General features: G+C 41.5%; 1 protein-coding gene across 1 annotated transcript in view; it reads right to left on the minus strand.

Moving 5' to 3' along the window:
• Positions 1-2,980: 2,980 nt before the first annotated feature.
• GPR180 (G protein-coupled receptor 180) overlaps positions 2,981-25,368 on the minus strand; it is a 263,310-nt gene continuing 240,922 nt past the window's right edge. The window contains exon 11 of the transcript XR_004299207.1: positions 2,981-3,132. The gene's annotated coding sequence lies outside the window, so the exon portion shown is untranslated. The remainder of the gene's footprint in view (positions 3,133-25,368) is intronic.

Raw genomic sequence — 25,368 nt, forward strand, 5'->3', positions numbered from 1 at the left:
CTCCATTAAGAGCACACATGGTGATACCAGGCAGTCCAAGTTTGAATCTCAGCTCTGCCTTTTACCATCTGTATGATCTTGGACAAGTTTCTTTATGTAAAAGAAGAGAAATATTAATAACCCTGCTCCGAGGATCAAATGCATTAACGTAGATAACATGCTTGACACCCAGCAAATAGTGTATACAAGTGGGTTGTTCTGGTTATCATTGTTACCACAGTTGGCAATTCTGGTTTATTTCGAAACATGCAGAACGAGGCTGACCCCATGGAATCATGGAATCAGAACTATTGATTCGAATTTGACCCACTTGCCCTAGATTGAGGTTCTTTAACACTTCTGCTCTTGCAGCTGGTAGATGGTTCTTGCTCATGCTTCTATAAGGGCATCCAGAATTTGAAATTCCCAAATACATCTGCAGCATTTTCCCTGCCCTACTATTTATAAAAACATTTGTCATGGTCAACCAATTTTAATATCTCAAAAAAAAAAAATCCTGTCACTTTATGAGGAAGAAATACTAAAGTACATGCACTGGCCAAAATTTTAAAATGATCCTTATTTTATAAAAGGAATCTTTTTTAAAAAAAGATTTGTATTTATTTGAGAGAGACAGAGATACGAGAGAGAGCACACGAGTGGGGAGGAGAGGGAGAAGCAGGCTCTCTGCTGAGCAGGGAGCTCTACGGGGGGGCTCGATTCCAGGACCCAGGGATCACGACCCAAGCTGAAGGCAGACGCCCAACTGACTGAGCCACCCAGGCACCCCTATAAAAGGAATCTTGATTGTTTCTTTCTCTTAGACCTTTCCTCTCCAGGTAATGTTAATAAGGCATGTGGCAAATACTACTGGAAAATAAGCACAGATAATTTATATTTAATTTCTAAAATAACACAGTTTATTGTTCTCATGTGTTTTTATTAATACTCAGAATGGTTAAAAACTTAATTTCGATTATTGTGTTGCCTTTGGGACCAAGAGAAGTGTCCATGGCATCTTTCTTGATCATAGCACAGTGTAGATACACTAGTCTTATCTTTTCATCTGTCTTGGGCTTCTTCCTTATTAAAATTTTATCCATCAGTAAAATGAAAAAGAACACGGAAGTAACTTTGAAATCAGGCCAGGCAGCCAACACAGCCATACACAGGGGCCCCGACCACTGACCGCAGCCCCCAGGCCTGGCTCACTGGCCTGTGACAAGGTGACCTGGGCTGCAGGCTCCGTGTCATTCCTTGCACACTTTGCAAGTCCCTGGGCACTTAGCAGGGATGCCACTCAAGGCAGCCCTTTCAGGCTGTCGGAGAGAGACAGTGAAGCTATTATGGACTGGTCTGGCTTCCGCTTTGATGACCAGCACCCTCCTTCCGTCCCCCGCAACTCCCCCTAAGAAACCAGAAAAAATAATTTCACAACTGTCTGTTATTATTGAACAACAACACTGACCTTGATACCATGGTGTGTCATGACTCTGCCTGATAATCCCCACCCTAAAGCAGCAAAGCCTAAGATGCTACCATCCCGAGTTGCAACAGTGACAAATGAGCTTATTTCAAAGGCAGTCCCTTTAGCCCCGTGGCTTCTCTCTCTGGCTGGCTTAGCATCCTAACGGCAGCTCATTTTGCATTCGAAGCTCGTGATATAAGAGAAGCTATTTTAAATGTTTATAATTTATAGGAAAGGAAATACGCTCAGTTTATATAAATTATGCTGAATTATTATCATACACTAATAATGATGGTTTCAATAATAGAGCCCTAAATCTTTAATAAGTCTTAAACTAAGCTATTTCTGTACATAATGGCAAGTGGCAGAACTCTTTTATTAATAAACGGACAATGGGTAGAAGAAGTAATATTAGTTTACTGTATATTCAGCAGAATACAATTCATCCATGGATAAATTTATATCCAAATATGCTGTCTTGGTGCATAAAAATTCTAGTCAAAAACAGCTAACCAACAAAAATCACCTCCCCCCCATCCAAAATAATGAGGCTCTAAAAAAAGTATGCTCCGAATTTAAGCACTAATTTTGTGTACTAAATTGTCCTAATTTTGTTTCAGTATTTTAATAGGGAGAAACACATCTGGAAAGTCTAGCCATGATATAAATTCAGCATGAGAGAAATGAAAGGCAGGCATGACTTTTCAGAGCCTGGCGTAAAACTGTGAGTCTTGAGTTTCCCAGCATTGAGAAAGGTAGTTTAACTTCCTTGAATGGCTAGAAAAATTTGTTGCTTCTGTTAAATATGCTTTTCGAATGTCAAAGTACTGGATTATGAGATGAGATTTTATTTGCCTGGGCTCTAATTTTAAATTGTATTAAACTTCTACTATTACCTATAAGTCTTGTTCAACATGGGGGAAAAAAATGAAAAAAGAGAATTATAACAATCACATAACTACTTGAAAAGGAAAGACGAACTGTAATATGCACATAATTGAGGAAAAATTATTTTGTCTGCTCTAAATTGTCTGGGTAACCACCTTAATTATCTACCCTGGGGTGCCAGCGTGGCGTCTGTCCTGAGGTGGCTATAAATCCCAGATTTTAGGAAAGGTAACTCTAGAATGCATTTGCATGAGGGAGCGTAATTCTGTGGCCAGGATTTATGGGAACAGTGATTGACTTCATCGTTGACTTCCTCGCCCAAGGGGAAAGAACCCCACACCTTTTTGGAGGAGGGAAGTATTGAAATTGCTTTGAGGGCAATTAACCTAATTCCTTTTCAAATATATAGTGTTCTCTCACCTCTGAATGTGCAATTGTACCTCCTAGTGCAAGATTAACATTTAACACAGGCACTATTGTGCTGCCCCAAACCATTTTGTCAAATCTAGGCAATGCAAAGTATCGTTACCAGTGGGATGGGGCATTGAGTAGATTTCAGACATGTAGATATTGCTAACGCGCTGGTTTGACGGACTCATCAGTGAATTTTTTGATCCAACTGACCTTATTTTGGGTTAGCTTGGCTGGTGATGTGTGAACACGGAGCTCTGCCGACAGAGTTACTGGGGGAGGATGAGAGGTTCTGGACACAGAGAAGGATGAGCTGGTCTCTGGTTCTTCAAAGCACGGTGGCTCCTTCCCGCTTTGCCATTTCAGAAATCTCTCCCTACAGAAAACTGCAGAGCACACACAAAAGAAAAAAAAGGAATAGAAACAAACCAGCTCCTGTCATCTCCATTGATTTTTCACTTAGCAGACTTCTTTATGGATTAAAAAACTTTTTTTTCCGTCTTCTTGTAAAGCAATGTTCATTGGAGCTTAGCCAATAGATGGTATCATTCCTTCCAGAGTCTATGCTATGGGCGGCCTATGAAAGCATATCTGCTCAGGGCATTCATGCAAATTATTACTTACTGCCCTATATGCTCATAAATTAATAGCTTCTCTGTGGATGAAAAACAGAAATTAGACAACCATTAAGGTTGAACAATGTTTAAAGAATATTAAATATTAATATATGAAATGAAAAAATATTGTGAGTGATATCAGTAGATATGCCAAAAGCATAACAAGCCAAACCTAAGAATGCAAATAATAAAAACATGTTTTCAGCTAGATATTCTGGATGGTTTAGTATTCAAATTAAAGTTGATTTTTTTTCCCTTTCAGTTAAAAACAAAACAAAGTATTTACTGCTGTTGTACTATATGAGTGTTCATTTTCATACTCAGAACAAAAATGATTTTAAGGCAAATAAATTAATAAGGAGGTCTGGGTTATTTTGGTCATTGTGCTTATGAGAATGTTCTTTGTGATATTGAAAATACATCCCATGAATATTCAGAAAGGGCAGTTTTTATCAGTCTACAGTGTATTTTTTAATTCCCAGTGTTTTAATAAATAATCGTCAAGTTGACATGTGTATCCTAAGGATTTTGTCTGTCAAACGCTATAAAATTGGGATGGAAATTGGCAGAAGATTCTTCTGGGTGATAGGATGGAGTGAACTGTTATTCTTCAGGTGAGCAGATATGGTCACTGGTCTTTGGCAACAAGAAACGTAGAATAAAAGTTTTTATGACTTGGGGTGCCTGGCTGGCTCAGTTGGGTGGAGAATGTGATTCTCGATCTCAGGGTTGTGAGTTCAAGCCTCCCTTTGGGCGTGGAGCCTACTTAAAAAATTTTTTTCATGACTAGAAACCCACTTTTATTTTTTTATTTTTTAAGATTTTATTTATTTCTTTGAGAGAGAGAGAGAGAGAGAGAGCACAGGTTGGGGAGGGGAAAGGGAGAGGGACAAGCAGACTTCCCCTTGAGTGGGGAGCCCAACACAGAGCTTGACCCCAGGACCCTGAGATCATGACCTGAGCTGAAGGCAGATGCTTAAATGACTGAGCCACCCAGGCACCCCTAGAAACCCATAAAATCCACTGTTTTCCCATTAGACAGATTTAACAGAAGTATTAATCCTGCACAAGTGATCAGCCAAAAAGAGCCCTAGCTCTGGTCCTGCCCCTACTTTGAATTAGTTGCAAGGTCTTTGGCAAAGGAACGTCTCCAGGCCCTTTCCCCACTGATTACCTGGGGCTAGTAAGGCAAAACTTACAGACATCACAGAGGTATTGGGTTTGCTTGGTCAAATAAGATAAAACTCAAACAAGCACTGTCATACATTCAATCAGTCAATATTTTGCTTATGGAGCAGTCACTGGGAGTTCAAACCTGAATCATCAAAAAACGATAGCCAACATGTTCATATCATAACATATACGGCTTATCCACTAATTTCATCCTCACACTGATCTCATGAAGTAGAGACCTCAAATTATTCGTTTTTAACAGATGATGACGCCAACGCACAGAGAGGTTAAGTAACTTGTCCAAGGTGGCACAGCTAGTTCGTGGCAGAGCTGGGACATGATCCCAGATGGCTAGCTCCAGAGTCCATACTCATCACTCCACTGCACCACCTCACTAGTCCAGGCCCTCAGAGTCTTGGCAGAGACAGACCATTGTAAACCCATACAAGATGAAGTAAGAGCACTATGCCCCAGGCATCAGTATGGAACCCTGGGGAGGGGAGCCTCACCCAGCTTGGAGTGCACCTGAGTGTGTGTGCGCCCTGGCCATTAGGTGGACGCAGGCCACCGAAGGCTTCCTAAAATAAGTGACACCTCAGCTAAGTCTTAAAGATGGGCAGGTGGGGCAGGAGGGCATTTCAGGCTGAGATTCCAAGAGCAAAGGCACAAAGGCCAGAAGCCGCATAGAATGTGCAGGGTCACAGACCTGCAGCCACGACAGAGGAGGCTGGAGGGGTGGCTGGGGTCCAGATCTCCGAGAAGCCTGCATGCCAGGCTCAGGAGGCATCCCGGGACTCCGTGAGGATGATGAGGATGATGACGGAGGGGCCTCTCCGGCTGCAGGGAGTGGCCGGATTGCTGCCCAGCGGAGGCAGGGCCGGGGTGCAGACGACGCCTGACCATTGTGGGAGGTCCTGCGGGCTGTCAAGACGGATCGGTGGAGCGCTCGGTGGAGCCCACACACCAGTGCTTTTCAAACCTCGATGTGCCAAAGATTCAATGAGGGCACTGGTGGCCCCAGAAGGTGGAGTTCCAGCCATTCTTTAATGACTTATTTTCTTACCATCTCTCCCTCAATGTAAGACGCAAAGCTTAGATTTTACATGTATTTTCCATTGCACGAGGACCCAATATGCATTCTGGGGAAATACCCGAGTAGAAAGACGGCATCAATTTTAAATTTGATTTTTATTTCTGGGCATTTTTCTAGTCTTAAGTTGTTGACATTATGAGAACCTGTGAAATTGCAGAGGAAAAAAAAAAAAAAGAAGAAGAATCTGTGGCCTAAAGGCAAAAGAGCTGATTTAGGGCAATTCACTCTCTGGTCCCTCCGCTAGGAACTTATATGGCACCCATGATAGCCTAGGTGCTTCCTAAGTGATGGTGACGGGAGGCGAAAGAAGTAGATTCCGGAAATCATTTTGGGACATGGAGCTGTGACAATTTATTCCAGGTGGGTGGGTGGTGGGATCCAACTCCCCCTCTCAGTGGGGGAATAACAAAGACTTTGCCTTCATGTTTAATTCTACCACTGGGCACAGCCTTGGGTGAGGTGAGTCCCTGGGGCACTGGGGGATCCCCAGTGAGGGCTGCAGTTGTACGTCCTCAGCGGGGGGCCGGGGGTTGCACGTGCCAGTTCTAAAGAGGGGACCTGGTGATGAACCACAGTGTCCGCTGTAGGGGCAAGAACACATAGTCCTCAGAATTAGCCCCCAGGGGTAGTTAACATTGGATTGTTTTTGGGGATGGAAAAAGGATGGACAGGAGGTTTGTCTAAGCAACTTCCGTAGTATCGTTCCACAGAGGGGCTTGAACGCCTCGGACAAAGGGCAGGTGTCCCCCAGAAGTTAGCAGAGTCAACAATAACACAAGCTCGCCCTTCGAGTCTACAGCTTCGGCGATGGGCAGATGTCTGTTGAATGAACCCGCGCCTCTGATACGTAAGATTCACAGGCCCCAGAATGGAAAGAAATGGATGCAGGGTCTCTATGTCCTTGGAAAAGTTTATGCCACCCTTTAAAATCACGGACAATATATGAGAGCTGAGAGACACTGGTGACCATTCAGCCCCATTTCCATTTTGCAAAAGAGAAAGTATGTTCCAGAGGGTGACACAACTCGTCTGAGCTCTTACAGCCAGTTAATGCCGAACAGGTGCAGAGGCTGGTCGCCTGACTTCCAGCCCAGTTCTCTTTCTTACTCCGAGTCAGCTTTCACAGAGGAATCCCTCTGGCTGGCCCCAGTGTGGTCTCCGATGGGCCTCGGGGAACCGGGCCAGGGCTGGGCCAAGATATAGAATTTCTGACACACAGCTTTTGATGGCAGGTGTCAAAAATGTATAAGATTTCTGCTATTAAAAAAAAATTGAAGGGCGCCTGGGTGGCTCAGTCGTTAAGCGTCTGCCTTCGGCTCAGGTCATGATCCCGGGGTCCTGGGATCGAGCCCCACATCGGGCTCCCTGCTCGGCGGGAAGCCTGCCTCTCCCTCTCCCACTCCCCCTGCTTGTGTTCCTGCTCTAGCTATCTCTCTGTCAAATAAATAAATAAAATCTTTAAAAAAAAAAAAATTGAAAATGATTCCAACTTTTGTGTGTTTCTCATTTTTTTTTTTTAAGTCTGCATCCAAGTAACAGCACCTCCTGAGAAGATTGGAATTTCTGGTTTGTGTTTGTTTGTTTGCTTGCTTTCGATTCAGTCCAGTCCAACAAACTCATGCATCTCTTTATGCACGGCTCTTTGCTACATGCTCTTAGGACTAAAAAGCTGAGCAAGAGGGGAGCCTGGGTGGCTCTGTCGGTTGGGCGTCTGACTCTTGGTTTCGGGTCATGGTCTCAGGGTCATGGGGTCGAGCCCCACATGGGGCTCAGCATGGAGTCTGCTTGGCCTCTCCCTCAGCTCCTTCCCCCCCAATAAATAAATAAAATCTTAAAAAAAAAAAAATGCTGAGCAAGATACAGAGTCCCTGCTCTCAGAGAACTTACCATCTAATGACAGTTATGTGAAGTCAGCCCCACAAAGGTCCTTGAAGGTCATTTTTAGCTGCTCACAGATAGTGGGGAACCACTAAAGATTTTAGACCATGGGAGTATTATGATTAGATCACTACCTTTTTAGGAAGACATTAGGGGCTGTTTCAGTGGTCCAGATGAGCACAAAGAGCCCGAAGCTCTGGGGGTAGGAAGAAGGGGCGGCTTTATTAGGATGTCAAAGGTTTAATGGGAAGAGTCCCAGCTGTAGTTTTCCTTTAATCACATGGCAGGGCGCACTGAGCTGACTCATTTAGAAACACGATTGCAAGGGCAAGGCTGCAGAAGGCAGTCATGTGACTCATGATCTCTGCCATCCCACCTCAGGTTAAGTAAGAGGGTCTCTCTTGTCTAGCAGATGCCTAATAAACAGGCTCACCTATCAGCGACCAATGAAAACACAGATACAAATTAACGGGCAAAAAAGGGCCCCCATTGTCTGTCTGTGTTGCTTTACAAACAGCTCAGCAAAAGCAGCCTGGTGAGCTTCAATCACCCCATTTTTCCTTTTTCTTTTCTCTCATTACACTCATTATTGGTCACAAAAGGCTGTTCACAAAACAGCTAGTGATTATAATTTAATGCATCCTTTCTGAAACCTGCAGGGAAATTAAAGCAGGGAGCTACCTGGGGGGAATGGGACGGGGACATGGGATGAGCACATCTGAAGCCATAGCTTTAGGTGCTAATTGTCCCGCGCTTCCCAGCCGGCTGATGGGGGCTGACCCGGGGCTGGCGGAGCCCAGCTCACTTCCTTGCAAACGGAGTCAAACTCTGGTGGTTTTGGAACTAGGGGATCCCAGATGGAGTCCCCTCTGCATCTGAGGAGTGTGATGTTGTTCCTAAGCTCTAAGGAAACCCCAGAAATGCCTGCCCGTGTCACCCAGCATCTAACGTCATCTCTGGACGGGGCAGGTATGCTGTCTATTGGCTTCCTTCCGCTCATGGGCCGGCACAACATCGGGCCCAATCATTTCCTGCTGGCATTAGCATGCAAACTCACAAAGCACCCAGAATTCAATTTAGAAGGAATCCTGTCTCCCTCACTGTCTGCCACTCCGTCCACCACCGCCCTCCCAAATAACTTGAGGTCAGATCCAAATGATAATAAAAGCCAAATTCATTGAAATGAAAGAGAAAGATACTCATTTAGCAACTGAAATAAATGCCCTTCTAACAGTCATCAATGAGATATGTAGCTTTGTGCAAAAACCCCAGACCTGCACACCCCATTACTACTAGTAGCCACTAGCCACACGTGGCTATTTAAATATAAATTAATTTAACTTATATAACACTTTAAACTCTCTTCTTCAGTCACACTATCAGTTTCAAGTACTCAATGGGCCTGTGTGGCTAGTGGCCGCCATGTTGGACAGCGCAAACCTCGGTGGATACGTAAGAGTAAAATAATTAAGGTATAATGAGCTTGGGGTATTTATTACCTTTATTTTTAATATAATATTTAATATGCTTATGGAATTTAATTTTTAAATAATGATGATGCCTAACAACCGGCTCATAAAATTCCTGAAAATAAAACAACCAACTCCATCAAGCCAATAAAAACCAGCTCCTATACACCCCTGGGAATATTTCCATTAGAGCAGAAAATTCTCTTGGACAGTAATGCCCCAAATAAGGCACCAACTCACTGGTGTGAAGATAGCAATAGCCAGAATGAGAATGAGACACCCCTCCCCCCACACTGGTAACAAAAATAAAAGACCTTTAGGGTCGACACCTCCCCATCGGTCCTTCCCTCCCTCAGACCCAAACCAAATTCCTTGCCACTTCTTTGCAGAAGGGAATGCACACTTAATTGCTTTAGAGTGTAGCATCATTCTCTCAGATGCTTTGCAACACACTCTCTCCTCCATCCTCTGGCGTACTCCATAAACCTCCTCTTCCTTCATTTCCTCTCTTCCTCTGACTGTAAACCTATTTTTTTTTTCTAACTTCATCATCGCAGTAAGGCCCGAGGCCCGTGATTATCCAAGTCACCTTCCAATTCACCAGCATCCCTGGTGTTTTGCATAGAATTCAGGACAATGCTGCAGGCTGAAACCTCACCAGAAATTTATACAACACCATAATGTTCTTCTGATTCCCCAGGCGTTCTTCCCTTGATTGGAGCCTGGGATCCGTTTGCTTTCTCCAGATACCAGAGCTTGTTTCTCTGGGTCAGGGAATTCAGAGTGAGGTTTGTTTCAGAATAGAATAAGCACACAGAAGACTCTTTCTTGTCGGCAAACCCAAGACAGAAGCTTCTTTTCTTTTCTTCAAGAAGAATATGCTCAAGAGAATATTCACAGGAGGTGATGCCAGTGATTTTCGTTTTTATTTTGGCTTAAACTAGCAAATGACATTTTTGGTCTCAAAGATGAGTGTTTCCAAGGAGTTCGGCCACAGTGGGGGCCTATGGTTCTAGAGCAAAACTTCTCAATACTCACTGTGCAGCAGAAAACTCCAAGGAGCTTTTACACAAGGCCAGAGCCCTGACCCCACTCTCAGAGAGTCTGATTCCAGGAGTCCGGCCCTGGCACCAGTCTTTAAAAAAAATTATTTTGAATTGTGATAAAATACACACAAAAGGAAATTGACCACATTAGCCATTTTTATGGGTTCAGAGTGGCATTAAGTACATTCACATGGCTCACCACCCTCCATCTCCAAAACTCACCTTGCAAAACTGAGGCTCTCTTCCCATTAAACAGTAATTTCTCTTTCACCTCTCCTCCCAGCCCCTGGGCTGTCTCTGTGCATTTGGCTCCTCAAGTGCCTCATATAAGTAGAATCATATAGTATTCCTCCTTTTGTGTCTAGCCTGTTTCACTTAGCATAATGTTCTCAAGGTTCATCCATGTTGTAGCAGGTGTCAGAATTTTTTTTGCTTTGAAGGCTGAATAATATTCGGTTGTATGGATATAGCACATTTTGTTTATCCACTCGTCTAGTGACGGACACTTAGGTTACTTCCACCTTTCGGCTATTTCGAATAATGCTGCAGGGAACACGGGTGTACACTTATCCCTCTGACATCCTGCTTTCGGTTCTTCTGTCTGTAGACCTAAAAGCGGAATCGCTGGAACATGCAATTTAGTTTTGTTGAGGAAAAGCCTCCATACTGTTCTCAAAAGAGCCTGCACCATTTTACATTTCCACCCACAGGGCACAAAGGATCCAATTTCTCCATGTCTTCGCCAACACTTGTTATTTTCTGTTTGTTTGTCTGTTTGTTTGTAGCCATCTTAATGGGCGTGGGTGGTATCTTACTATGGTTTTGTATTTTAAAAAAAACTGCTGTGATTCTCATATGCATGGGCGAGAGCCATGGCTTGAGAGAGACCATGGACACACTGTAGATAAAGACATCCGGGTTGACATGATGGACTCATTCCACCCTCCAGAGAAACCAAAAGAGGGAGACTTGGTTTTGGCACCTGATAGTTGTATGTGAACTTCAGGCAAATCACTTGGCTCTCCTTACCTGCTTCCCCGTCTGTAAACGGAGGGAAGAAAACTTCTTTGACAGGTGTTGTAATTATTACCTGGCAAATTACTGTGGTGAAAGGTTAGAATTTTTAGAAATTTGGAACATCGCACCTACTGTCTTGCTGAAACTGAGAGAGAAGCCTGAACCCTAATAAGAATAAGGAGTTTTTCTGAAGGTTTTACTCTATGTGTCAAGTCACCTAAATTAAAATCTAGATTCTGATGACACTGGGGTTCATGCATCCTCTCCTTTTACCCATGATCCCGCAGAGGGAGAGGAAAGTGGAAGGGGTAAGGTCCCTTCACATTTCATCCTTGCGGAGATATAAATGGCTAAGGAAAGTTAAGGCTGGCCAGCTGCTCGAGATCATGTTTATTTTTTTTAAAGATTTTATTTATTTATTTGAGAGAGAGAGAGAGAGCATGAGCGAGCATGAGCAGGGGGAGGGAGAGGAGGAGGGGGAGGGAGAGGAAGTAGAGGAGAGGGGGAGGGAGAGGGACAAGCCGATTCCCTGCTGAGCTTGATCCCAGGACCCCGAAATCATGATCTGAGCCAAAGGCAGCTGCTTAACAAACTGAGCCACCCAGGCGCCCCTCAAGATAATGTTAAAACATTAAAGAGAAGGAATCACACTCCAATGATGATGGCCAGTCTTGCACCAGCTGGTAGGACCTAGGGCAGATTGTTCACCTTGAAACAAAAGAAAAGATCATCTTTACCATCGTTCTTCGTATCAGCAAAAATGCCATGTTATTTTTCTATCTTATTTCCTTTTTTCCAAAGCACTCCTGTGGGCACAATCTCATTGGGTCCTCACGACATCCCTGTGAAGTAGGTGCTGTAGATGGAATCCACCTCGTTCTGCCGGTGAGACCTGAGAGTTGAGGAAAGGTGCCTTCACATTTGCGGGTGAAAAGATATTACTGCAACTCTCCAAGGTGAGCAGTTTCCTGTCTTGTTAAGAGAAGCCTTACGCCGGAGCAAAATTCTTCTGTTTTAAACAATTTTTCAACCCTCCAAGTTGCATGTTTCGAAATCGAACTTTCTGTTGCATTACCCACACGGAACTTCACTTTCTACTTACTGGTCAAGGGTGGGAGCACCTCTGTTTGCCATTATCCTCTTTGAGAGATCAACCACATGGATTTTCCCCTAGGTTATATTAGATGCTAACCATTGAACATTTTGTAATAAATAGAAAGTTATAAACCGAAATGAACATTTAATAATGATCAGAACCACCTAAGAATGTGAGGACACTGAAGGAGTCAAAATTAAATCTAAGTGGGGCCAAAAGACAAAACCAGAGACTCACAAGCACCACTTGTACAGACAAAAGTAATTGGACTGGATTTGCTGAAATTCTCTTTCCTTGCCCTTAGAAGACCCATCGCTAACCAGTGGCAGGCACTCACAAGAAGGCCTGTGATATTTCCCAGCCCACCTGAGTGCCCCCTCCTCCCAGAACTGCCACCCACCCACACGGGCACCTGGGGCCGTTCTTCCCCAGGAGCTGGAGCAGGATCCTCACCAGGAAAGCCCTGTCCCATTCCTCTCCACTGCTCTCCCCATCCTGCCCAAGGATGCTCGGCCACCACCCTGAGACTCTGCTCCACAAGGTTACATTCTCACCACCAGAGCCTTTCACAGAGAAATGCAGCTAAATTGTTCTCTCCAAGGCTCTGATTGGTTGGAAACCTGAACTAATAACTTCTTACAAGGAAGAAACTGGCAAGAGCCAATGGACCAGCTTTCTAGCAGAAGGACTTTAGGATTATGGTTTGGAGCTTATTTTAAAATCCCATCATGTAAAATAATAATCATAATGATAATACTAATCATACCTACTTGTAGGGTTGGTTAAGTGAGAAATGCTTATGAAGGGTGTGACCTTGTGCCTGGCCTGGGATAAACCCTGGTAAATGCCACTGACATTGAAGTGCATGCCACATCTCAGTGAGGCTATGTTTTCTTCTCTTTTTTTTTTTTTTAAGATTATTTATTTATTTATTTGAGAGACAGAGAGAGCACGTAAGCAGTCCACAAGGGAGGGAGGGGCAGAGGGAGAAGCAGACTCCCTGCTGAGCAGGGAGCCCAATGCGGGACTCGATCCGAGGACCCTGAGATCGTGACCCGAGCCAAAGGCAGATGCTTACCTGACTGAGCCACCCAGGTGCCCTGAGGCTACATTTTCTTAAAGACTGGAACAAGAGTCCACACATCTGTACTCCACAGTACCCAGAAACAGTAGCTCTTCAATAAGCACTTCCAACAGGAAGAGACATCGCTTCTCATTATAAGGAGAAGCCAGGGCTCGGGAACTCAATGGTCAGCGGCACCCTAGGGTTCCCTAGCGGTAATGTCTGGCCAGTCTGGACCTACTTCACTGGGCTACTGGGAAACCAGATCAAGCTAATATCCGTCAAAATGCTTGGAAGGTAAAGGGGTTATTTAAGTATCATGAACAAGCAAATAATAATAGTAAGAGCAGACAGTCTCTACCCACCACCCCCATCTCCTGACAATATCTGGGAAGGAGCTTAGTGCGGGGGGTCAGGCATTCTACACACGCTGACTCACTCTGTTCTGCCTCCAATCCAGTGAGGTGGGAACTGTCCCGGTCCCCATTTGGCTGATAATAAGAAGAATAGCTAACATTTACTCAGGGCTTTACTACATGTCAGTATTAACTCATTTAATCTTAACAGCATGTGGAGGTAGTGACCCTTCCTTTTCTTAAACGGACCTTTGGAAGTATAATTCATACACAATGAACTGCATAAAAGAAAGTGTATATAACTTGATAAATTTTGACATTTGTATATATACCTGTGAAACCATTGTCACCATCAAGGTAATGACCATATTTGTCACCCTCCCCCCAAAAGTTTTCTTGTGCCTTTCAAACATCACCTTCTGCGTCAAGGATCAGAAAGGAGTATCATGAACAACTCTATTCCCTCCTATTTGAGAACATAAATAAATAAAGAGTCCCCCTCTTGCCCTCTTTGACCCCCAATCAATGATCTGCTTGTGTCACTATGTATTAATTTGCATATTCTAGAATTTTACATAAATTGAATTATACCCTTTGCATTCTTTTTATCCAGCTTCTCTTGCTTGGCATAATTAAATTATAACTATCCATGTTGTAGTGTGTGTATAGTCATTCTTTTGGTTGCCAGGGATTAGCCCATTGTTTAGGTATTCCACAATTTATTCCTCTGCCTGCTGATGGACATTTGGATTATTTCCAGTTCTTGATTATTACAAATAAACTTGCCTTGAATATTTGGGTACGAGTTTTTCTACAGATACACGCCTCTATTTTTCTTGGATAAATTCCTAGGAGTAGCATGGCTGCAACAGATGATAAGTGTATGTTTAACTTTTTAAGAACCTTTCTAAGTGTTTTCCTATGGGTTTCACTATTTTACGTTCTCACCAGCCCTGTGTGAGAGTCCCACCTCCTCCACATTATTGGGAACATTGGTATGATCCATTAAAATGTTTAGTCCTTCTAATAGGAGTGCAGTGGAATCTCATTGTGGTTTTAATGTGCATACATCTTTGGTGAGGTGTTCTTCAAATAACAAACCATTTTCTCCAAAAGGGTGGTAATATTAGTGGTCTAACACAGCTATTTACATGTGCTGGCGTGTCTCCAAAGAACGCAAACACAAGGCAAGAGTAAAAAGTGGGGGGGGGGAACTGCTTTTGATCAAATGAAAATGTTATAGATCCTGAGCCAAAAATTATTCTTGGGATAGACTTTTTTGATGCTCTAAATTCATCAAGGTAAAAAGAATGTTTTTAAAGATCAATCTCAGTCCTTTGAAATAGAGGGATTGATTTCTAATGGACATCAAAACTAGTATATATTGTCTTAAAATGATAGAATATTCTGGCTAGAAGGGATCTTAGTGATGATTAAATTCAGTAGTTATGAATTGTTTTGTGTTCATAACACATTTTCAAATACAGACTTACGGTTATTATACTTAAGGGAATTGAATGAGTTAAATATACTAAAGAAGACAGCACTAATTGCAATCATAATCCCAGCTACAGAATATCAGTGTCTTACAGAGTGTGTAAAGAGATCCACACATATGGGCCCCCTTTGTTCCTGGGTTAGTGACTGAAAAGAGCCGTATCCCATCCTGACCAAGATATTCTCTATATGCATGATACAGAGTTCTCACAAATTGAAGAAACACATGATTTCTTTGATGGTGGCTTGATGTTATGTAATGTGTTTACCAGTTACTTGTAGCAAGTGCACCCTACTCTCTATTTCATCATATGACCCATTCAGCACAACACGCCACGTGAAAGACTGTATGAAATATAAGTTGTCAACAAAGTTCAAATTTATTTATTTATTTATTTATTTATTTATTTATTTATTTGACAGAGAGAGACACACTGAGAGAGGGAACACAAGCAGGGGGAGTGGGAGAGGGAGAAGCAGGTTTCCCGCCGAGCAGGGAGCCCGATGTGGGGCTCAATCCCAGGATCCTGGGATCATGACCTGAGCCAAAGGCAGATGCTTAACCGACTGAGCCACCCAGGTACCCCACCAAAATTTGATTTTAACATCAGTTGAAATTTGGCAGCATGCCAAGGTGCCTCTGCCAATAGCCACGAACCACTCAGTCTAAACTTCCCTCCTCTTGATGAGGTCCTGCCTGGGGTCTCATTCTCAGATAAACCAGAACTAGATTGCCAATCTCCTCATGTCCTGGGCAATGTCCTTGCCATCACTTCTGCCTTTTTCCGCTTCAATTACATTTAGTAGTTATTCACAGAAAAGGATGATATATATATATATATATATATATATATATATATATATACATATATAACTAAATTCAAAGATGAAACAACTGTATTTCACATTAACAGAGCAGAGGTTGATATACTTATGCTCCTGGGATCACAATAATGACATTCGTCCCATTCCACCACCCTTTAGACTTTCTATCTAACTTGGGGGTGCGGGAGCTGAGAAACATTTGTGAAGGTCATAATCCAGAGGCACACACAGTCCCCCTAAAAGACCAAGATTAATCATTAAATTTATAGAATACTTTTCCTCTCCCCCACATCTGACCACCACACCGAGGGCAATTCTGATACAGGGCAAGACTTAATGTCACTGGTTATTAAGTCTTATTATAAAGTTATAGAAATTAAGAGGGGGGAATATTAGTGTAGGGATGGATAAATGAATCAGTGGAAAGGATGGAGAATCCGGAAACAGAGAAGTAAACATAAGACTTTACAACTGGGTGTTGAGACAGTTGGTTATTCACATGAAAAAACATAAACTCTGGCTCCTATTTCACCCCATACATTATAAACCTCAGATACATTAATAACCTGATTCTGAAAAAAGTTACATATTAAGCTGTAGAAAAATAATTTTATGACCTCAAGAAAGAACAGGATTTATTAAATAAGATATGAAAAACAAAAATCATGAGAGAAACGTGACAAAGCTGACCATATAAAAGTTAAAACTTGTAACTGACAAAAAGTCACAAGAAAAGTCAGAAGCTGAGATAAGTGATTTTCAACATACGTATAAGGCAAAATAATTAGTTTGCTGAATATATAAAGAACTTGCATGAATTGATGTTAAAAAAACAGACTACGGAAATATTAGAAATCGGGCAAAGGAGATGATCAGGACATTCACCTGAATGTCCAACTGAAGTGTATTTATTTTTATTTTTAAAATTTTTGTTTATCTAAGTTGACACACAATGTTGCCTTTGTTTCAGGTATAAAACATAGTGACTCAACCTCTCTTTACATTACACTGTGCTCACCACAAGTGTAGCTTCCATCTGTCACCAACACTGTTACAATACTATTGACTTAGATTCCCTATTCTGTGTCTTTTATGAAGTATATTTCTTAATTTCCAAAATTTCAGGATTTCACAGTTAACTTCTTGCGGGTTTTAGCTCTACTTTATATGTTCGACATACATCAATGATTTGAAATTTTCCAAGACTTGATTTGTGGCTCAGAATAAATGACTTCTTTAATTGCAGCATTTAGATTAGGATATTCTATGTTATAGTCTACATATACAGTAAATATTTGTTGAAGAAATTAATGCAATGTCACAACATAGTTCATGCTCTTCTATTTGTACCTTTCTATTTGCCCCTTTGCTCAGAGCATCAGAATCCCTTGAGATGATTGTCCATTTTCTATTAGGTGCAGTGGGAACACTCTGGGAACCTGGCTTGAGTTTGAATTTTGGCTCAGCAACTTATGAAAAATCCTAAGTCAAACAAAGTGGTCTCTTTGAGTGTGCTTTCTCTTCTTAAAAATGCTTACAAAAATCTTTCTTGGAGGTGGAATTAGAATTAAAATATGCAAAATGCTGAACACATTTTAAGGACAATTGTAGGAACACAATTTTACAAAGTTCACCCAGATATCTTAAATATATATAAATTGGTTATTTACTCACATGCTTATACCGCCTTCCAGATTATTAATACAATGACTCAATTTGTTAGAATAAATTACTATTGGAGCATGTTCTTAAATAACACTTCCTAATAAGAAAAAGACCCCACATGTCTTTTATGGCTGCAATTGTGGATCCTTGGGAGATGTTTCTTCTTTGTGTAATTAATTCCAGAAGAATACCAGTAAAGCTCCAAGAGAGGGGGGAGAAAAACCCTCCAAAACAAAAAAGAAGATGGAAATTCCTTGATATTTTCACACTTGAATTAGAAATTGTTACTGAAAGCATCCAATAAAAATTTCCCAAGTGACAAGCAAATAAAATGAATGGCTGTCAAAAGTCAAAATCTACTTCTATGAATATTGGGCATCAGAGAGCCACGTTTGGCTAGCAATTCTCTGGGAATGTAAAATAGTAAATGTAGAAATCCTTGGCAGTATATGGACCTCATTCAAGTCAAATCACTCCGAAATCTGTAAGTAAGCCAGTGCAGGTGCCAGGCGGTGAGTCCTGGACTGCATAACACCCTCGGGAGCGAATGACGCGGGTTCTGCAACACCCTGTGGGGCGGTTTGAATAAAGGACCGATACTTTGCAACAAGCCTTTCACAATTTAGAAAGGAAGTGGTTCGTGGGTATAAAAGGAGACAACTAAAATATTCTCTTATGATATTTTTGTTTCTAACTTTCAAATTAAAAAAAAAGCAAAATGTCTGAGCAAGCATCTGGTAAATATGAAAAGTTATTATTTAGAAAAATGTTTCATCAAATTATCACAAATTCCTAAATCCTACCCAGAAAAAGATGTCTTCTTTATTTTGTTTGATTTTTTTTTTAAAAAGATTTTATTTATTTATTTGAGAGAGTGCATGAGGGAAGGAGGGAGGAGGGAGGAGCAGAGGGAGGGGGGTTAGGAGAGGGGGAGGAGCAGACTCCCTGCTGAGCAGGGAGCCCGATGTCAGGCTCCATCCCAGGACCCAGAGATCATGCCCTGAGCCAAAGGCAGATGCCTGACCGACTGAGCCACCCAGGGGCCTCTGTCCTCTTTATTTTAAAGGTTGATTTGCTTTGACTTACTTCTAGGTGTTGGTGCTGAACTCTGTCACACTACCCCCAACAGTATTTTTTTTTAAGGATGTTGCTATGTTGGCTGACATTCTGCCTAAACCATTTGCTCAGGATGCTGTCCCCAACATTTCCTTCATTGTTTTTGGGCATACTCTGTAATAGTTTCATAGTTTGATGTTTTCTTTTGAATGATAACCAAATGTAGTCTAAAACTAAAATAGTTTAGAAAGAGAAAAATGGTAGAAGAATTGAATTATCACATACCACATGGTAGGCGTTATAAGGCAAACTTTAAAAAAGAGTCTGTGTTGTGGCTATCAGCACACCTGACATATTACAAGTTTGCAATAGTACTTTCAGCAAAATAACATTGTGCTTTCATGCTGCTAATTGGAATTTTAAATTTTTTATTATGTTTGATTTATCACGAGACCACGAGCATTGGGAAGTCATACCTAGTTTGATGCTCGCATATTTTTAAGTAACATTATTAATCAAAATTGTAAGTCAACCATTGATGATATAGTTTTCCCCTTAAAAGAAGTCTCTTCATTAGTACTTCTAAGGAGTACTTCACTAGTACTTCTCAAAGTACTAATCTAAATTCCTCTTCGACAAGCTGATGTATTTTTGTTGACAGGTACAATGACAAAGTCAGTCAAGAAAACATGGCGGCCTAGGTTCTAGCTGTAAGAAGGGGATATTTATTGGATGATTTGGTCACTTGACACTTTGGCTCTATTAAGGGATACACGTGATGTGACTTTCACTCCACGGAGGTCTCAGGAGACAGAAGTCAAAGTAAGTTTTTGTCAGCTGGTTGTAATTGTTGTCTGGTTCTAGCCCCCACTTCCGGCAGGCAGCATCTCGATCTAGATGGATCGAGGTAACTCACGTCTCTGTTGGCTGCGTGGTTTCTGAGATTTTTTTTTTGGTATGAGGTCATTTTTCAAGGGAAAAATATCAGATTTCTTCCTTGAAAGATAATTGTACTTTTAATTGAGAAGATGCATCATCATATAGATACCATAAATTCAGTAATGCTATTAAATGAATTTTAAAATTTTGATAATTACAATAGCACCTGTATGTTTTTTTAAAAATAGCCCTTATAGGTATGAATGTTGCTGATTCAGTCTTCTGTGAAGGGTTGGTGAGCATATGGATGCAAAGACCACCTAAAGTAGTTCATGGTCTACCAAGGGCCCAAGGCTCACCGGAGCAGACAATCACAGGGCTTCTCAGCATTGTTAACAGAAGGGCAGCCCCAACAGAGACATAGTGGAATAACTGACAGTTGAAATGACTTACTTTAAGTCACCTGAGTTGTGCCTATATATATATGTGTGTGTGTGTGTGTATGTGTGTGTAGACGTGTGCATACGTACATACATATATCGGGCGTACACAGATGTTAAATCAACACATGTAAATATATAAATGTAATAAATAAATATATACATTTTAAATTCTACCATCATTCAGTTGCAGACCTGGGACACAAGACATTTTGGGGGGCAGATCTCCTTATTTATGAAGCAGATACTAAAAGAGAGGACTTCAGGAAGCAGAAAACAAATTATTCACTTAAAAACAAAAAACCCTCTTCCCCTCCCCAGGGTTACTGCCCTGCAATGTACAACAAACAAAACTCAGAGAGGTGACATGATTTCCTTTAAAAAACTTTCTTGTGCTAGACCGGGCAGCCAACTTGAGTAAGTGGCTGAATTCCAGAGCGTTGACTGTTGTCAACCGAAGGAGTGAAAATGTTATCACCTGGTAAAGCCCGATGACTGATGTGCATTCAAAAGCAAATCCCAACAGTCACACCCACTTCTCAAGCATCAGGGAAACCGGACGAGACCGTCAGTGGGTACTTGCTCTCCTTTTGCCGGGGAGTACTGAGAAGGAAGGAAGAATTGCATTAAAATGTAATGTTTGTCAATGGCTGTGATTAAAAAAAAAAAAAAAAGGGGAGCAGAAGGAAGCAAGGGGGGACTTCCCGGCCAGTGCTAGCTCAGGTATGCAGCCATCTGAATACATTGGCGCGGTGACGGGCTGATTAGTTTGGAAGGCTGCCTACAGGTTAGCAGGCCTCATTTCAAATCTCTGACAGCAATATATGTCGTTTCATGCTTCATCCTCATTCCTCATGTTCAACACAAACCAGGGTCACTCTATATATGGAAATCACTGTCTTCAGGGCAAAAAAATTAAAAAAGGTGAGATTGCCGCTTTAACCTCACTGGCCTCAGAAAATATGTTTTAGTCTGATACATTATACTAGTAGGAATTATTTATCAAGAAGATACAAGCTTGATATTTCAGAAATAATGAGATGTTCTGGTTGTGCAGCTGAAATTTTATGGTCCACAGAGCATCAGCTATGAATCCAGGGGAATGAAGTAAACTTGCAATGAATGATATACACCAGGCAGCCCAAGAAAAATGGCTGCGGACAGGGTAATATGAAAGTTATAACACAGTACCGAGCTTTCTATAGCTAAAGCTCCTTTGTTGCTGAGAGAGGAAATATATTTTAAGGAAAGATACAGAAAAGGTCCACACATAAAAATCTTTCAGACTTTTCCTTCCTGCTATTTTATTTGGCAAACGTCCTACAGGACGAGGAAACGGCAATAAACATTACAGTCTATGGTTTACATGAAATATTAAAAAACTCACTGCAAAATAATCTGAAAAGCTTCACGACCTGTCATCATTGTGTAACGTGAAAGCTGTAACAAGCAGAAACCCTGGAAACAGCAATTAGAAAATGAATAAACATAGATGATAGCGCTTTTTGGAAATGGAGATTCTGCTTATATGTTTCTGGATCAGACTGCTGTCGTGATGAAAGGCCATTTGTCATATTGTATTTCTAGGACTTAAAAGGACCCCACCCCCGCTAGGAAATAACAGGAAAACACTGATGTAAAAAAGACGACAACAAGCCAGCCTTCCCCCAGCTGCCCATGTACTGTCCCTAGGGATCCTCCCCTACTCCGCCTCCACATTCTGCTCTTTCCTGGTTCTAGAGCCACTGCCCAAGGTCTCGGAGACCATTCACGGTTCAATAGCACACAAAGTCCGGACTCGCTGTCCCCCCAGGCCCAACAATTTAAATTATCGACTGGAGACTCCAGTCCCTTTGGGATATTTAGCTAATAAGTCTAATCCTGAGGGCTCTTCGTTCCAGCACCCAGCTTTGCAATGCATGTTTCTCAGCACAGAGTCTTAGAAAATAAACATCAATAATTTAGAACCCTTTGCAAACATAATTACCCAAAGTAACGGGTTTTAAATCAGCCTCTTAGAAACCTGTGCATTTTCACTGTCAGTCAAGATCACCAAAAAGTGTTAATTAAATACTTCAGGGTTAAGAGGTGTACAAGGTACCAAACAAATAAAAGAATCTCTGTACATCTCATTTTGTCAGCTGTAAACTGGAGAGAGCAACACTTACTTCTCAGAGGGGTTATGAGAACTTAGTGAATATATGCTGAGCACTCAGGACAGGGCCTGGCACATTACTGTAATAGATTAGTAGAAAGCTTTGTTAAGTGGTCACTTCCCTATTGTGACAAAGAAGGCTAATTGCCCCCGGTGTTCTTCCTCAGTAATGGAATACCTGTTTTTTAACGGGCCACATGGAATCAGGACAAGTTTTCCCAACCTCCTTTGCATCTAAGCGTGGCCATGTGTTGAGCCAACGGCTTATAAGAAGTGTCACTTACAAGAAGTGTTTTTACAGTGTCTCTTACTCCTTTCTGCTATCTAGAATGTGGCTGTAATGCCCGGAGCTCAAGCAGCCATTTCAGATATCCGGGGAAAGCAACAGGTTGAGTAAGCCAGTAGTAAAAGGAGCCTGGGACCATGACAACTTCACAAAACTGCTTTACTAGCCCTGGACTTCCTATCTCTGGGGTTTTCTCATATTGGAGAAATAAAGTTCTATTTTGGGGCACGTGAGCGGCTCAGTCGGTAATCTTTAAAAAGAATAAAATAAAAAAGAAATCATATTTTGTTTCCGGTCATAGACAATATGGGCTCCTTATTCAATATCTACTGGATATCTATCTTTGCTTCCTTGTTAGCTCCAGTTTTGTTTGGGATAACAACATGCCCAATTATGGATAGTATTCTGTTTCCTAGGTCCCAGGAAGATAAGAGTGGCCATGTGACACCGTTTTGCCCAATGAGAAGTGAGTGCACATCTGATGGGGAAAGAGTGAGAAGTCTAGCGTTTTCCTGCCTCAGATGTTAATGTGGTGTCTGGAACTGCAGGAGCAATTGCCTGAGGTGACAAGCACGAGGACAAAAGCCACCATCCCAGAGAGGGTGAAATAAAAAAGGCACAGAGTCTGGTTTCCTCGTAACATCATTTAGAAGATGAGCAAACACCCTAAATTATCTACCTCCAAACTTCTTTTCATGGACAAAAATAGCTCTTTACTTGTTTAAGCTACTGTTAACTGGATTTATGTTACTTATAGTCGGACATTTCTAACTGATATACTCTGAAGTAAATGAAACAAATATGAAAAGGACCCCAAATTCCTTTGTTAAATCACTTCACACCCAATATATGGATCAATGAAAAAAATTTTTTTAAGATTCTTTTTATTTATTTGAGAGAGAGAATGAAAGGGAGAGAGAATCTGAAGCAGACTCCGCACTGAGCACAGAGCCCGATGCTGGGCTCCATCCCACAACCGCGAGATCATGACCTGAGCCAAAACCAAGAGTCGGAGACCCAGCCGCCTGAGCCACCCAGGTGACCCGCATCAATGACATTTTTAATGATTTCAGTAGAAGATTTTGAACTTAGCACATGTATTTATTTCTCTTCCCACTCCCAGATTCCAATAAAATGAAAGTAAAGAAATTTTTTCAAAGTGTAATCCCAAGCAATGAAAAGAAACCAAAGGGGTTCCTAAGTGAATGAAGGACTGAACGTATTTCTGGATGAAAGAGAGTGAGTGGAAAATATTGACAGTGTTGTAGCCATAGCATGGAGAAGGCTGCTGTCCGGAATATACGTGGGCACGACGGCAAGGAGAAAAGGAACCAATCCCGTAGAGTCTTGGGGAGACATCATACCTGAATGAGGCAATTCCATGAGGGCCGTTGTGAGAGGAGTGACTTACAAGGAATTAATTATTGGCATATAGTCACTTTACTCAGGAAGCGTCCCAGCTGACCAACACTGCCCATCCACACTGAGTTCCCACAAACCTTCATGTGGCCTCATTTTAAAACATGAAGTCAGTCAAGAATCACTAGATATTTGAAAGAAGTTTAAGAAGCAAAATATCAACAGAAAAACTGATCAGAAGAAAACAGAAGAGAATACATTCAGACAATAAACAATATGTCATAAAAAGAAATGGAGAGCTCTTGAAAATTAAACTCTTGGTTGTTGAAGTAAAAATACTGATTGGCTGTTTGAAGGACATTGGAAGAATGAAAAATTGGAGAAAAAAGGTAAAACACAAATTCTGAAACAAGAAATATGAGAGAAAGAATAAGGACATAGAGCACTAATTCAGATGAGCCACCATACAGTTAATAAGAGTTCCAAAAAAAGGAAGTACAGGTAAATTGGAGATGAGGAAATTAGCAAAGCAATAATAACAACAGAACATAGAAATTTTCCTGGAGCTAATAGGGGTGCAAATCTTCAAATCGAAGGGGACTACTGTGTACTAAATAGGTTGCTTAAAAGAATTCCCACACTCAGACAATCATTATAGAATTGCAGGATGGCAAGAATAATGGCATATACTTGAAAGTTCTACTGAGAAACAAAATAAGCTACTTACAAAAACCCAACAATTAAACTATCATCAGACTTATCAGCAATCTGGATGCTAAGAGGCAATGGGTAATACCTTCAAAGAAAGAACGCATTTTAATGGATTTCTATATCCAGCCGGAGTATTCATCAAGGAGGAGAACAGAATAAATGTACTTTAAGACCCATGAAAACTCGTGTAGTTTATTTTTCATACATTTTCTTTGAGAAATTATTTGAGGATATACTCCAGTAGAATGAGAGAGTAAACCCAAAAGAGGGAAGACAGGAGGTTCGGGGAACTGTAGAATAATCCAGAGAAGCAAAGAAGGGAAGTTCCAGGAAGATAGTCGTGCAAGGGGCCTAGAAAATAATCAATCCAGACTTATGGAGGTGGACGAAGGGCTCCCTGAAGAAGATCTAAGGAAAGAAGGGATTCCATCAAACAGCAGAAAAATTGAGATGTTGGAAGAACTTGAAGATTTACTAAAGGTACAGAATTCAAGAGATAAAATGACACTAAAACCTTCATGGGAGAAAAAAAAAGCCATATAAGAAAGCGATGGCCCAAATTTGAAGTAATTGGTTCTGGTTAACAGAGAAAATTAGTAGATTTTGTTAAAAAAAAAAAAAAAAGAATGAAATTGATTTCAAGTAATAGAATGAGTAAGAAGCTTGAAAGATATTAAGGATACTGGTGAATGCATGTGATTCTTCTCTCAACTGGAAGAGTCGAGTCAGAATGTCATGGAAAATCGAAAAGCTGTGCAAAGACTGATGTGGCTCCAAAGCAAACAAAACGGTAGCAAACTTTTCAATAAGTGATAGAATTTAATAAAGATGAGTCCATTTTGGGGCGCCTGGGTGGCTCAGTTGTTAAGCGTCTGCCTTCAGCTCAGGTCATGATCCCAGGGTCCTGGGATCGAGCCCCGCATCGGACTCCCTGCTCAGCG

This window comes from Phoca vitulina, unplaced genomic scaffold (assembly GCF_004348235.1).
Source record: "Phoca vitulina isolate PV1807 unplaced genomic scaffold, GSC_HSeal_1.0 scaffold5, whole genome shotgun sequence".
Classification (NCBI taxonomy): Eukaryota; Metazoa; Chordata; class Mammalia; order Carnivora; family Phocidae; genus Phoca; species Phoca vitulina.